The following is a 16,630-nucleotide window of genomic DNA, read 5'->3' as shown; positions in this document are numbered from 1 at the left end:
GAAGAAGGTATTTGGCTTGCACGCAGAAGGTCGGTGTTCGAATCCTGGCATCCCACGTGGTCCCCCAAGCCTGCCAGGAGTGATTTCTGGGCAGAGAGCCAGAAGTAACCCCTGAGCGCTGCCTGGTGTGACCCCCCCCAAAAAAAAACCAGAGAGTGTGTGTGTGTGTGTGTGTATATGTATATATATACATATATATACATATATATGTATATATATGGGCCGGAGTGGTTGCACAAGCCATAAGGCATCTGCCTTGCATGTGGTAGCCTAGGACGGACCACATCCCCCGGCATCCCATATGGTCCCCCAATCCAGCAGCGATTTCTGAGCACATGACCAGGAGTATCCCTGAGTGTCACCGGGTGTGACGCCCTTCAAAAGAGACCCAGATAGAGGAAAAGAGTAGAATAAATGTCATACATAGGCAGGGAAGATGGCATGAGGGAGGATGACAGGAGGAAAACTGGGGGTTGGTGGCAGGAAATGTGCGTTGGTGAAGGGTGTTGTACTTTGTATGAATGAAACTCAATCATGAACAACTTTGTAATTGTGTATCTCATGGTGATTCAATTAAATAATTTATCTATAAAAATAATAAAGTTCTCAAGTTCCAACTGTTCAATCAAAAAAGCTTGGAAAATGCTGGAGAAAAGAGAAACTATATGGTCTCAGAGGTCCTGCCCAGTTGCAATGTTTTCTTCTGGTAAAAGATCAGAATGGAAAGTGAATAAAATTACACAAATACTTTACTCCCAGGAAAATGATAGCATGGGAAGCAGCTTTTGCCTGTAAATGGTTCTTAGCTAATAGGTTTTATTTACCTGTAACACATTTTAAGCAATTTAAAGCAATTTTAGAGAACTGACACTTAGTCTTACCATATTTTCTTTAAGAGAAAAGGCATCCCCCAAATAGATCATAATCTCAGAATTTAAAAAGCTGACTGTAAAGTCTTTTTACAAGTTTATTTACAATAAAATTTCTATATTATGTTTATATAGTTTTCTTGAAAAATAGTGAGACTTCATTCTATCCACTTTGTGAGTCTACTATTGTGTGGAGGGTAAACTGGATAGCTTCTATGCACTTTAATCTCCATGTTTAAATGTGAATAAAAAGCCAAACATGTCAGAGTGCCTAAAACATAGTAAGCATGCAATATATGTCAGACTAAAATCTAGGAAGCAGAGACCATTTAAGTTAATCTCAGCCTTAGACTACAGCCCTACTTCTCCAAACCGAGAATACTTGAGCTATTTTAGAATATATATATATATATATATATATATATATATATATATATATATATATCCCCAGTAAAGAGTTGATGAGTGTGGATTGATCTGGGCAGTCCTCTACTCCTTTTGTACATGCCATTAAAGAACACACACACAGTACCAGGTGGGAGGGTAGGACGGACAATATAAAAGCTAAGAAGACAAGCTCATGACGATTTCTGGGCTGTGGGTGGGACTCACGCTGTGGGACTATTTGAGGAAACATGTTTCTTTAGGTTGGCAGCAAATGATAATCAGGATGGCTTTCTAGTCTCAGCAACATTTTAGCTTCCTCTCCTCAAGAAAGCTTGCCACAGTTAGCCTATATGCCTTACCCACCCAGTTCCTGAGAATTACAAAATCTACTATTTTGAACTTTGGAGGGAAAATTCTGTACATGTACCCATCTATAAGACAAAGATCAATAGTTCTAACAATTTCAGTCTAGTGTGTTTTCTCTTATCCTCAGACATATATATATATATATATATATATATATATACTCATCCATTTATCTACCCACTCACCTAGCCACCCACCCATCCATCTATCCACCATGCTTCTATCCATCCATCCATCCATTCATCCATCCATCCATCCTATTCACACACACCCTACCCACACTGATCCATCTTCCTTCTACTCATCATCTATTCCCCCATCTGGTATTACTATATTCAAAACAAATACATAAAATTAAAGGATAGTCTCCCTGCTAGGGATAGTATAATAGTAAATTTGTATTTTAGTGCAGCAAATAACTAATATCATATGCAGCTCTTTCAACAGCCTTTGCTGTTCTTTCTTAACATCTCCCCCAGACAAAGAAAAGCCTCCCTGACCACCCTCATTTTCATTATGTCCCCCACCCTGTTCTGTCTATTACAATTGAAGTTTACATGTCTGTTTATGTTTTGCAAAATTACTTTCTCTTTTCACTGGTAAGCTCTTTAAAGATGAGCACCAGGGAGAGTGGAACAACAGCACAGCGGATAGGGCATTTGTCTTGCACACAGCTGACCCAGGTTCAATTCCCAGCATCCTGGGAGTGATTTCTGAGTGGCAGAGCCAGAGGTAACCCCTGAGTACTGCCAGATATGACCTCCCCCCACCAAAATAAAGATAGGCACCAGGGACTTGTTTGGCAAACAGTGATCTTTCGAGTGTATTTATTGTTATTTTTTTTCTTTGAAAAGGGGAAAAGTAGGGTTGGGCCAAACCTGGCAGTATTCAATGCTTACTCCTGGCTCTGAATTTAGGAATCAATACTGGCAAGGCTCAAGGGACCATCTATGAATCTGGTGATTGAACTGGGGCCAATTACATGCAAGGCAAGCACCCTGCCATACCCCTCAATCCATTCTTTAGTTCACATATCTTTCCTTAGTTTATGTGAAGGTGCCAAATTATGAAGAATTTGGGCCTTCTCACAGTCCCCCAGCCACTTTTTAGCCAAGTAGTACACTATAAATTACTTTGTCCTTTTTCCTAAAATAGAGTTGTTTTGATTATAATGCTCAAGAGAGGCGAAGAATGATAAAAAAATAAAATGTCTATATTTAGGTTAGATTAATAAATTACAGACATTAATATTATATTTTATTTATGGGAGAGACCATACTAGGCTGTGCTCAGAGCTTACTCCTGGCTCTGTGCTTAGGGATCATGCATAGTGGTACTCAGGGGACTAGATGTGATACTTGAAATCAAACTCATGTAGACTGCATACAAGTCTTACCACTGTACAATTCCCTGACCTTTATTTTACATTTTATTAAAAGAAAAAGTTTACACAAAAACTTACCCCAAAAGATTCCTGAATATTGGGACTAAGGGTCAAGTATAAAGTTCAAATTGCTAGAATACAGACTTTGCTTGTGCAAAATATGGTCAACCTTAGGTACTGGATGGCCCCTCAGAATAGAGCTCTGGAGGCCAAGCACCACTGGAAATAGTGATCCCCTGCAATGTAAGTGGCACCATATCAATACGTTCAAAGATTGAACCATCAAGTCTTATTGGTTGGATATCACTAGGAGTGCCCTGGACCTCTGAGCATTATTATAACCACTATCCACATGAAGGTAAAGAATAGTGAAACTATACAGACAACAGACCAACAAAAACTACAAAATTAACTTGGGGATAACTGGTTTAAAAGACAAAACATAGAATTCCAGTTTAAACAGCCCCAAAGCCCTTAAATGGTTCTAAAGTCATTTCAGATATAACCATTTTACTTCAAGGTATCAAATATGGCCTTTGTGTTAAAAACAGGGAGTGAGTAGGGATGTTACTTCTGTGAATTTTTTTTCAGAACACATGCCCATATCAGAAACATATCAGGATAGAAAAAACAGAGGTAATATCAGCTAAGAATGGTGCCCTATAAGCTAAAGAGGCCCAAGTGATAGAGCCAGAACAGTGGTACAAGTGGTAGGGCAAACTTCGCTTTGCATGCAGCTGACCTAGGATGGACTGTGGTTTGATCCCCAGCATCCCATATGGTCTCCCAAGTCAGGAGCAATTTCTGAGCACATAGCCAGGAGTAACTTCTGAGCATCACCGAGTGTGGTCCAAAAAAAAAAAAAAAAAGAAAGAAAAAAGAGAGACCCAAGTGAACAGAGAGACCCAAGTGAACAGAGAGACCCAAGTTGGGTTGTAGCCAAAGAGCACATGCAAACAAAGACTACCAGAGAAAGTAGACTGAAGCCAAGCTCCAACTCCAGATCAACTGCCCAGACTTGCTTCTAAGGCAGAGAGATTATATCTTCTCTTCAACCCCAGTACCTACATCACTGGATCAAGAAACTAGTAAGGCCTCTTCCAGGGTGGTTGGGAAAAGGAAAGGGAGTTACATAGGCGAGCACTTGCCTCAGTCTCTGTCCTTAGAAAGCATTTCTTGAGAAGGAGCCATTGTGATAATGATTATGTTCAGTCAATCGAAAGAAGGGCTAAAAATGCATTCTTTTGTCAGCAAACCTTGGCCAGCAGACCAAGGTTAGTAGAACCACCAGAGAATGGAGGCTACACAAATTCCTGGACTTCCTGTATTCGAGTGTTTTTACCACACCCTCAAGTTTCATTGATTCTATCCTTTCAAGGCAGGAAGAGGGATTCCAATAGTAATACTTAGCTTTTCCCTTCAGAGAATCCATCACATGGCAATTGCTCATCAACTTAGCAGGGTAAAACAATACAGTCTCTGCCCCAAGTGTGTCTCCTGATGCACAGTGGGCCTACAATATCTGATCCTTATTTCCAGGAAGGAAGAGAAGGGCTTTCTGAATCACATCATTGGTTTTAGTGAGAGATTTGATGAAATCATGCACAGTCACATAGATTCCCTTTCTTGCTTCCCATCACACACCAGCTGGGCCCCTAACACCTCAATTTCTTTTGCTTAGAAAAATGATTTGAAGGCCTTTCCCCCTCCTCCCTAGGCTTCCCATTCTTGACTTATGCTGGATAAGCAACTTCAGATTGCTGAATAGCAACACACAACACAGCTGGGTGAACATTCTTGTGTCCTGAAATTCCTGGAAAACTGCGCTGTGCAGCAAGCTTTCTGAGCACGGCCACAGCGCACCACCCACCACCCCATCTACAGGCTGGCAGAGGCTTGGAAAAGAAGAAGGCAGCAAGTCAGTGACCAGAATCAAACTTCAGATTCTTTGAGAAAGTCCTGAACTTGAATTGGGACAGAGACTAAGCACCCACAGACAGAGACCAAGAAAGCAAGAGTAAATAAATTATCAGCACTGACTTATCACTAGCTATTCAACTAGGGTCCTCCATTACTTCCAAAGTGGTGCATGTTCTTGTAGTTCATAGGGACCAAAGTAAAGGGTCTGTCTCACATAGTTCCAGGAGAAGACAGGTAGCTTTAAGCTGAATCTCAGTGCTGAGATGTCTGAGAGTACACTGTAAGAGGGCATGAATAATGTACCTACAGCATTTCACACTTCACATTTAACACAGTGACAAAGAAATGCAAAGCACAAATCAGAATGGCAATTTACCTATTCTGTTCAAATCACCTTATATCTCTGGATATTTTTTTTTGCCTCAGATTTCAATTCTCATGAGTTCTGATGGTACAAGAAGCTCATCATAAGCAGAATGTTTAAACCCCTTAGGTGAGCATCCAGATAGGAGACACAAGTTTCTATTTGTAGAAATTGTCTCCTCCGAATAGACCTCGCTGAATTAAAGGCAGGAGAAAGACCAAAGTGACTAGAGTTTTCAACTACATGACAATTTCTGCTGCTATTCTATTCCTTTCACAGGCAGCCCCCACTTCAACCAGATTAAGGTAGTGTAGAAATGTATTTGACGATCAGTAAAAAGTTTGAAAAACTGTTCCTTTATTCATTCTTTCCTTCTGTTTCTGATTATTCTTGATCTCACGGACCCCTTTTCCTTTATTTTTCTGAATGGGAAGTTCCTCAAGGGTTTTGTTTTCTCTCTCTTTGCCTCTCACTGCTTACCTAAACTACAGCCACTTAAACCTTTTCCACTTGTAACCTATTTTTGCCCTCAAAAATTTTTACATGACCCTAGACATATAAAATACATAGACATATCAAGCCATTATTCTTAATAAAACATAAGTTAATTTTAAGGCAAAATTTCACAATTCTCCATATTTAGTTATGCAACTCCATGAGGGGTCACAACCCATAGGGATTATTTGGGGGTTTTTTGTTTGTTTGTTTGGGGGCCACACCCAGTGGTGCTCAGGGCTTAATCCTGGTGGGCACATAAAATGGCAGGGATTGAACCTGGGTCAGCCACTGGCAAGTACCCACTGTACTACAGCTCTGACCCCCTGACCTAGATTTTAAGAAGACAGAAACTAAACAACTTCAGCTATTAGTACACTTTCCTCACTATTAAATAAGCCCTCATTTTAGGTCCAGCCTCCTTTTCACATAATCATCACCTTGCCTGCCTCTGCATATCTCCACACAGGTGCCCTTAAGGTTTTGAATAACAATAGCAAGTATTAGTAAATCATCAGTAACAGTCGCTTATAATAAATAAGTGCTTGGTATGGAGACATATGATCATGCAATGCATTCTTTTTTTCTTTTTTGTCCCACTTCATTCTTTTTTTTGTTTTGCTTTGCTTTTTTTTTTGTGGGGGGTCACATCCGGCAGTGCTCAGGGGTTACTCCTGGCTCCAGGTAGAGAAATTGCTCCTGGCAGGCTCGGGGAACCATATGGGATGCCAGGATTCGAACCACTGTCCTTCTGCATGGAAGGCAAACAGCTTACCTCCATGCTATCTCTCCAGTCCCCACTTCATTCTCTTATTTGTAAATGCACCAAATACTCCAAGTAGAAGAGTCTGCCAAACACAATCTCAATTTAAGCCACTTCGCAACCCTACACAATACACTTTGTCACTGTTCCCATTTCACAAATGGTGAAATTGACACACTGAGACGTTAAGCCCTTTATCCAAATTTTCTCAGCTAGCACATGGCAGAATCAGGCAATCTGTTTTTTTTTAATTCAACAGCAGTAAAGGCCACCAACTTTTCATTTAAGTTCCTCTCCTTAAAGTTACAGCCTTGCCACCACTATACTCTTAGTATAGACTTTTCTTCTACCAAAACCACAAAATAGGCCTCCCTGACTACTAATCTCCTGCCAATTCATGCAAACTACCATAGAACCATCTTTATAAAATTTAAATATGTTTTTGTTTCTTTTTCCAAATAAATAGATTTACTTGGGAAATAAAGTGAGGGAAAGAGAGAGTCTAGAGATACATGTTTAAGAAAGAACACATCTTCCTCCAGAGTGAAGGAAAACCTAAGTTATACATCCCAAATATATCCTCAGGGACTTCCTAAGATGGAGTATATATGACATATAGCAAAAATGCATATATCTCGGGAAGATGTGGGAGATTTGCAAGAATGGGAAGAAGCTCTCAAGTAAGAAAGCATACATCCCAGGCAGAGATGTGAAAAATGCAAAACTTCAAATATAAAAGTCACCTGTAGACCTAGATACTTCTAATGATTCTTCATTCTTGAAAAAAAAAATCATTGTCTTTACAAAGCATTTAAGTCCAACCTTACCTAGCTTGTCCTAATACTACCTCCACTTAAGCCTCAATTCTTCAAATTAGCCTCACTAATCAAACTCAGCTAGAGAAATACGATCATCCTGTTCCTCCTGCTCCTAAATGTCCTCGACTCCCAAACAAAACTCCTAAGTCTTGCCCAAAAATTTCCATTGAGAAATTTCCACCACTCCATGACTTCATGGCAAGAGGTAGATCAGGTCTATTATGAGCCCAATATGTATGTTGTATCTCTTTGCCTGACAAGCTTCCTGACTAGATCAGCAGCTCCTCAAGGACAGCTGATACTAATACCTCCAAGCACTCAGTCAAAGAAATGAATATATTCTACACACAGATAGTCTAGTCCAACAAAGAGGCAAGTGTACATCAGGGGCAGTCTTGCAAATGCTGGAGGAAACTTTCAAGAGTTTATCCTCTCACACAACCCCAAGTCATTGCAGAAAACATCATGGTTTTTATGTTGAAAGAAACTGTGATAGTGTTTGTAATTCCTGGTAGAGGAATTACCTAGGAATCTTCTCTAAGTACAGGCTGCAAAACTACTTGGTTAGACAAACCAAAACTACCATACACAGAGCTGAAGAGCAGCAATACACACACACACACACACACACACACACACATACACACACACACACACACACACACACACAGCCTGGGCATCAGTAATTCTTAAGGTACCAGCCTCCCACTGAATGGTCCAAGAATAAGAATGAAAGTTATTACAGGAAACAGAGGGGAATCATCACCAATTAAAGAGACTTATTATAGACTTAATTTTTGATCACTGGTCTCCAAAACTTTGATAAGCTCCTCATGGGAGCAAAGAATCAGACTATGTCCACTCAGTAGATATAGATTTCTTTAAAAAGCAACGCACATACATGTTAACCATCCAATTTTACTTCCCCTCCTTATCCCAAAAGATGACTCTCAGTGACATAATTACATTTTGTAAACATGTGAAGTCCACTGATCTGAAATGCTGAGCTGCTTAAACCAGAGAGGCTGCAATCCCAGATGGGGGTCACATACCAAATGTGGGGAGGGCAAGAACTTGGCAACACTAAAAGGTTTCTGCTGTGCACTGACTAAAAATTAATTCAAAATCAAATGCAGTATGAAGCCAAGGTGTTTCTGGCAGTGCTTCTTTTCATGTTGCATTTTTTGGGCAAAAGGCATTTGTGAGTGGGAAAAGTTTAAGAAGCTCTGTTCTACAGAAAAATCTTCATTCTTCTGAAAGGCAGAAGACAGACAAAATTAAACTTAAGGCAAATGCCCTACCCTCTATGCTATCATCCTGGCCACATCACTAGTTTTTAAGGATAAAGGGAGAACCTTCATGCTTCCCTAAGACCTCTATAGGGACACCAAGAAGACACAGCGGGTGGTGATTATTGGCATGGCTTTACCCTTTCTCCGCATGTCTCTGCACCCTTGGTAAGGACTCTGAAGGTGCTCCAGGAAGCAGCAGGCTTTCAAAAGTAGCACCATTCACATGCAGAATTGTGCCTACACACTATATAGATCAAATAAAGAAAAATTGTGGGGACCTTTGAAAAATCACTTCTACCCTAGAGCCACATGGGGCAGAGGTGATCAATTATTATAAGCACACCCCCATCTCAGCGTCACCCAGAAGAGACGCTCCAAAATCCCACAGCACGGGGACTCTCTCAGGTGACACCCTCCGCTCCTCGACCCCTTCCCAGCACTGGGCAATGAGAATTTTCTCGATGATAAGTAATGTGGAGCATTTTTTCATGTGTCTTTTGGCCATATGTATTTCTTCTTTGAGGAAGTGTCTGTTCATTTTTTCATTTTTTGATGCCAAAAAATTAAAAATATAAATCAATAGGAATAAAAGAGAAAATAATGAAAAAAAAACAAAAAAACAAAAAAAGAATAGAATAAAATCAGGACTGAATAAATCAACAAAATATCTAGACTATAAGCCAAGGGTCATGAGTCTGGCTCTGCTGAAACCCCAGAACCATGGAGTCCATGGATGAAACACATGCATACTAGCACCAACTCCTGACAGATGTCACCAAGCACCTGCTGTAGTCCTTTTAGGGATGGAAATTGTCAACATAATGTGTTCAATAGTCCAACAACTTTAAACACCAGTATTCTACTGTTGCTGCTCTGATCCATTCCACTCTCTTAGCCAATATCTACTCCCTCCTCAACACTGCAACTCTTTCAATATCTGAGGACAATTATCTCATCCCAGTGAGCCTTGTCTTCTCTAGGGAATCCACATGAGTTAATGGGGCCTCTTCATCTCCAGTGACAACAATATGCCTGCCTCATACAGCCATTTCACAAGCACTTACATGGTCCCAGGCTGCTGGCTGCCTATAATGGTTATATTGAAAACCATTGGTTTGTAAACAAACAAGAAGTCTTTCTACCCTGTCCTCAACTAGATCAAACCCAGTGGAATGAGTATGTGCTCCACACAGATTCAACAAAAGCAATTGCACAGTAAACACACCACTTTTCCCATTAAAAGAGGCAAGGCATTTTCCACTATGGCCCATGCCAGAGTGGCCATGCCATTTCTGACTTCATTGATAAAATGATTAAAAAGCCATTACTAGGCTCATCCTTGGAAGCCTACATGTATTGATCACACACTATCAGCACATGTGCACATGTACAGAAAAAATGGATAAACACATAAATGTGACAATAAGACATGAATGCCCCTCAACACCTCCCCCATTCACACATACCTTATGTTCATAAAGAAACATTTATTAAATATCTGCTTGCTTTGCATCAGATATCATAGGTGTGGTACTAGTCGGTTGGTGCACTAATTAACAAAGCCTCCTCCTTGGTTTCTTGTAGCATGAGAGTGCCACCTCATGTGCACCCCTGCAAAAGGAACCGGCTAAGCAATTGCAGCTTGCATTAGAGATGTGAAAGTCAAAGAGAGCCAAGAGACACATTAAAATGTAGCCACTAGTTATTCTACAAAGGGAAAAAGATAGCCCCAATAGTATTAACACAGGGCTGAAAACTCAGCCTCTGGAGGAACAGATAGCAAGTTTCAATAACAAATAAAAGACAACCAATTTCTTCCCACAAAACAAATACCAAAGCAAATATGATGTTAAGAGGTCATATACATTTCCCAGCACATGCATGTGTTTCCCTTGAATTTAACTAAATGTTTTGACCACAAGCTATAAGTGGGTGATACCTAAGGCACAATTGCAGGACCTGGACTAACATGATGTCTGTGAACACTGCTTTTGAATATCAAATATTGTTGATGTATCTATTTTATTTAGGCAATGTTCCTTTAAATACCATATATGCTTTAGGAACAATATCCCAAGACTTTTCAAAATATGTTATCACAGACATGAATCACTCATGTATTTCATTTCCTACCTTTTAATATATCTCTTGGTACCTTTTTGATAATCTGAGTTCTGAACTGAAAGACCAAAGGTTTGCTTTCATTTAACTTAGTCTGTTTTCTTGCTTTGCTTCTCTATATGCCTAATATGACTAAGATCACCCACTATTTGTCTTTTGTCTTATTTCACTTAGTATGACACACTTCCATTTTATTCATGCTGCAAAAGGAAATATTTCATCTTAGAGCTGAATAGAATTTTATTATGTGTACTAACCATATCTTTTATTCACGCATCTGTCAAGAAACCAACTATTTTCAACTACAAAATTTTAAGAGTTCTCTTTCTTTGCCAAGGCATTAGTAGGATAGTGTAAATGGGAAGGTGGCTGAGAGCCAAGATGAGCCCCATCCCCCTTGGGGTAAAGGAGAAATTTTGCTTGGCATGTTTCTGATTTTTACTGATATGGGCTTAATAACTTCTAGCCCCACCTAATCTCTCCTCCCAAGAGACTTCTGCCCAATAACACCCAAAACATGGGATACCCAAGGTAATTTGGCATAGTAGAAAGTATTTTCAGATTAGACAGAGGCTTTCAAAACCATTTTCAAGCAACTACTCAATACTGCCTCATTTCACTCCTTTATCTTTCTTTAAAGCTTTCTATTAGACCTGTTAGCAAAATCTTAATGTCTGGCTCTGGCTGCCAGCTTAAGCTTGTCAAATAAGTCCAATACAATTCCATTTTCCTCTACTTCATAGAATTCTAGAACTCCTCATTTTATTGCTGAACCATTCAAGATTTCCAAAGAATTCCTCAGAAATTCAGAGATGCTGATGTGCTACCTGGACACAGAAGAAAATGGGACATCTTAGGGGGTGTGAAATAAAGCACAGATAATACAGCTAGTGATGGGATAACCATATAGCTTTTTGAGTGCATTCTCCCCAAGAACAAAATGACTGGAGCATGAATCACCTACTAACATCAGAGCCTCTTCCCACATCAATCCCTCCCACATTGTTTAAGATTAATCACAAGCAGATGATTCTAAATAACTCAGTGGAGTGTGTAACTGCTGGGGCCATATTTGAGAATTCTTTATATATTTGACCTTGACTTAAAAATTTATTTCTACAAAGCATCATCCAAAAATGCTATGTCCAACCAGAAGGGCATTGCAAAGGTCAAATTTCTACAGAGAAGATAGGCCAGTACAGAGGAGACTGAGATGAAGAGTTTGACCTGAGCTGGTCAAACTCCCATGATTATAAGAGATATAACAGCTGTCTTGGAAAGCAGAGCCCCATCACTGTAATAGTTTAGGGTTTGTGGGATGGGGGAAAGGAGAGGGAGAAATATCTTATTAGTGGAAAAAGAGTGGGAAATGATGAGTTAGGCCCAATGACCTTGATATACCCTCAAAATTTTTTTCTCTTGATTCTTGATCATGTTCTTTGGTTTCCATAATACTGAATAGGGCACAGGTACAATTCATTATTCTATATTGTTTCTATAGATATTTCTTTCTGAGTAGCACTATTTCTCCAAATTTAAGTGGGCTTCTTGTAAACCAAAAGAGAATTCACAGCACATTATCTCAGTCTCAACTCCAGGCTTGTCTTTTTCTGAATAGACTAAGCAAATATACCACAGGATCATTAGTCTTTCAAGGTTCCCATGGGTGAGAAGTTTTGAGCCCACTTTTTTCCATTCCCTTAGCCATCCCAGATTAATCATATAAGAGATAAGATCCTTCTGGAGTGAGTCTAGGGTGATGTGGGGAGAAATCATATCTGCCTGGCCCTTTTCCCATTGTCTGGATCACAGAGAAGAAAATTCAGTGTCATTCTCTCTCAATGAACTATGGAGAGGAAGACAGAGCTCCATTTTATTTAAAAGCAGCTTATTAAGTAAATAAGCTCTACACCCTCTCCTCACACTTTATTCTCCAAGGGCTATGGGATACACATTTCCAATCAAACCTAGAGGTGGAGTTATGGAATTGCCTAGAAGGCACATCCTGCTTGGATTGGAGACTTCAACCCAAACTAATGAGAACCTGTCCACTGAGGCCGTTGAACCAGCAAACACAATAACTTCAGGAGAACTAAAGTGGCAGGAGAAAGGCAAAAATTATCAGGTGAAGAACAGATGCCTAATCTCATGGAGAAACTTGAAGGAAAAGCTTTCCAGAGACATTTTCTTAGCTACAAAAATACCACACTTAAAGAAAACCCTCAGTCCAACCAAAAGAATCCTAAATTCATTTCACAGCTTCCACCAGGCACTTTTCATGCCCACAGCTCAGGTCTCAGCCCTGCTTCTATCCCTACTCTCTCTGGGTTCTTCAAGTCCTCCCAGAGTACAGCATATTCCCCCAAGAGAGTGCTGAAAATATTCACAATTTCTAGGACTACATGCAAAGCAAGTTTCTTCACAGAGTGGAGCCGAGTGTTTTTGTCAAAAGATGAGATCAATTTGTTTTAAAAGCTGCTAGTACTGGCTCTTGGATAAATAAAATGTTTTATTTTACTGGAAAATACTTTATTTGGGAACATTGTGGATGGCAAGTGGAGATTTGAAAGCAGATAGAGATGATGACACATTTAAAGGGGGGGCCCGTATTGCTTCGAAACAGGTCACGTACAGACATCAATTTGGGGGGAACAACAGCAGTAATGACAACCTACTGGCACTGTCTGTCAGTTTCCAACTAGATCACGGAGAAGCCTGCAGAGTTGGAGTTTGTCCATCACCTCTGTCAGCTCCAGCCTGTCACCTGTATACAGTTCCCCTGGTGAGTTGAGCAGCATCTCCTAGAAACTCCCAAGAGGGGGACCGGGTTGCTCCCTCTGTGTCAATGCCAGCCTATGTCTCTAAAGTCATAGCAAACATTTCCAAAAACTTCCTCTTTACCTACCAGAGACCCCTATTGGAGACTCCTACTCTCACTACCCCCCCTTGCTAGTTTCTCCTCTCACTAGCTCCCCAAATACTATTTCCATAGATCATTCCTCTATACTCATGCCCCATGGAGATATAGGACCCCCATTGGTTGTGAAATTTGTCTGTGATGAAGGTTCTGGTTTATGGGTAAATCCTTCAGACATTCAGAATAGCAACATTGTCCCAGGAGAGCAGCAAATCAAAAGAGAGGTAGAGCCACAGAAGTGGGGCAGAAGCTTAAGACCTGGGAGATGCTTGAGAAAACAAGGGTGATATCAGATCAGATGTGGACCCTTGAGATGGTCCAGACCAGTGAGGCTATGTTAAAGGTTTGCCTCTGTGAGCCACATCCCCTTCCCCCATCAGCCACACACACACACACACACACACACACACACACACACACACACACACACACACACACACGAGAAGAGAAGAAACAAAGTAATAGACAATTTTCTTTATTTTTAAAAAGAGAAGGTAGAGAGAGAGCTTAATGGAACTTAAAAGTCATCCAGGAGTCCCGTCTTTCACCAGCAGGGCTTGGGTTCAAAGCCCTTTTTGGTACTTGGGAAATCAAAAAATTAGCCAAGCTGCTGGTGTCCTGGTGGAGTTGTGGAAACCTGGTGATGAGCAGAGTAACTGAATCCTCAGATTCATTCATTCTATATACACTCATTCTCCTCCACATCCCCTTAGTCTCCTGAGACCAGTCAAACTGATAACCTCTTACACCAGGAGTCTGACATTTGCTTAATCCAGAGCATTACTGAGAGGTAATGCTCCATTTATCAATGGAGACACAGGTCATCTGCATCAATAAAGAGAGGGAAGGAAGGGATAGGAAATGCCATGTTGAGGTCTGGGTGCCCTTGGGCCCCAGAGTTACCTGACAAACAAGCAGCATCCAAACTTGTCTCACACACTCCATCCACAAGTTTAATGGCGTCCTGGGGTGTGGTTTGCATCTATTCAGTAAACCATGTTCTACCCTCCTCATTGTGTTACTGGGAAAGCCAGAACACAATGTATTTGCTGGCAAAAAGCTCTAGTGTCCTAGAGACCCAGCCATTGTGCCCTTCAATAGGGGCCAATGGCAATGAGGTTGGACATAGAACTTTCTAAAATTCCCCTCCTTTTATCTTGCCTCCTTAGAAATTGGGATAAAAGAAAATGCTGGAAGAGGGGCTAGTTCAAAGGGAATTTTCCAATCTTTTATGAAAGCAAATTGCTCATTTTGATCTTACACACATCAGGGGATCAACATGCTAAGAGTCAGAAATTGCTCTTTACCAAAGGCAATGCTGATAGCTAGACATTTTTGCCTCATTTCACACTCTTGAGAACCCCATGGCATATGATTTCTTATTGTCCCTGCTTTGTGGCGGGGCAGGATAACATAGTGGTTGAGTGGAAGGGCTCAGAAGCCTGACTGCCTAGACTGTAACCCCAGTTTTGCCTCTTGCTATTTTGTGACCTTGGATAAGCTGTCTAACCTCTCTCAGCTTCTTTAGCTATAAAATGAGACTCTTAGTCTATGGATGTTGGGTGGTTGTAGGGGTCACAAGAGGTTTAGGGTGCAAAGTAGATGGCAACACCATGCAAGTGTGAAGGATGCTGGTAGGTGTTGTGACTATCATTATCATCACCATAATCCTTTTGGAGATTTTGCAACTTCAACACCTTTATCAAACTCATGACTTTTAAGTGGATATGTCCAGATTTAAGTCCACATATTTTTCTATTCCAAAAACCATGCTCTTAACCACTACCCTAAACTTAGTCCAGCTTTGACATTTCTCTGCTCTTCAGTTTCCTCCTTGAGAAAATAGGACGACTTTATAGTTCCAACATTATAGGAGTGATATGGCAATACATAAAAGATGTATTGATCAATAACAGCAATAATAACTTTATTATTTTTGTCCAAAGAAGGGTATTGGATTTTCAAGATCTTGCCCCAAAGTGTCTCTCACAAAAGGACTCCCTGCTCTAGTGACTCAAGACTAATCTTGTCTGAGTACTGGCCCCCTCCCCCAACCACCGCCCACACCCCACCTTTTTTGTCCAGTCCCTTGGGGAAGGAGGGGGAAAAACCCAACTGATAGGCAGCTGCCCAGAACTGGAAACCAATCTTAGGGCAGCCTGCAAAGAGAGATAGGACCTTGAAGATAATTAGCCCCCAGCCCTGAGCCTGTGGTATCTCGTTACCAAATGCAAATGCAAGTTCATGTGCCCCTCTCCAAGGCTCCTGGCAAAGTGCCTGTCTGACTCTCCACCCAGCTGAATTTGGACCAGAGCATTACCCAACTGCCCACCCGCTTTGTATCCTGCAGCTGGCATACAGGCTTTGAGAAAGGAGAATGGCTGTTCTCACCCCCACTGCAGGGGAAATAAGGAAGAGGGTTTTATTTCTTTAGAGGAGGCATAGAGGCTGGGGCTGAGGTAGGGGGCTTGTAAAAAAAAAAAATTTGCTCTTCCCTCAGCAGTTAAAAGAGGGATAATTGGCGCAAGTGGCAGGCGGCTGCACTGTCATTTAGCATCCTGCATACCCAGGAAATCTCACTTGATAATCAGGAGGAGAGGAGGAAAAAAGGAGCAATCAGACCCCTATTCAGGCTCCGTTTAGCAACAGCCCCTGCTGGCTGGCTGGGTTGGTGGAAAGCCCAGGCTGGTCCCACCGAAAGCCTATGCCATGCCCTGTGGGGAATCAAGACTCAGAAGCAGCTGCTCTCCTTTGTGTATAGTGCTTTTCCACCCCAAGGAGGAGGATTTGGAAGGGGAAGCCTCTACTCTCTGAACACTCACAACTTCCCCACAAGCTCCTACCCCATCCCAACTCTGACGAGATTTTTCTGGGTTAACAGGAAATTCGAACAAAGCCAGGCTACAATTCTGGGTGAGTGTGCACTGTAGAGGG

This window comes from Suncus etruscus, chromosome 3, assembly GCF_024139225.1.
Source record: "Suncus etruscus isolate mSunEtr1 chromosome 3, mSunEtr1.pri.cur, whole genome shotgun sequence".
Classification (NCBI taxonomy): domain Eukaryota; kingdom Metazoa; phylum Chordata; class Mammalia; order Eulipotyphla; family Soricidae; genus Suncus; species Suncus etruscus.
The sequence above is the reverse complement of the archived record's forward strand: the minus strand, read 5'-3'. Positions refer to the sequence as shown.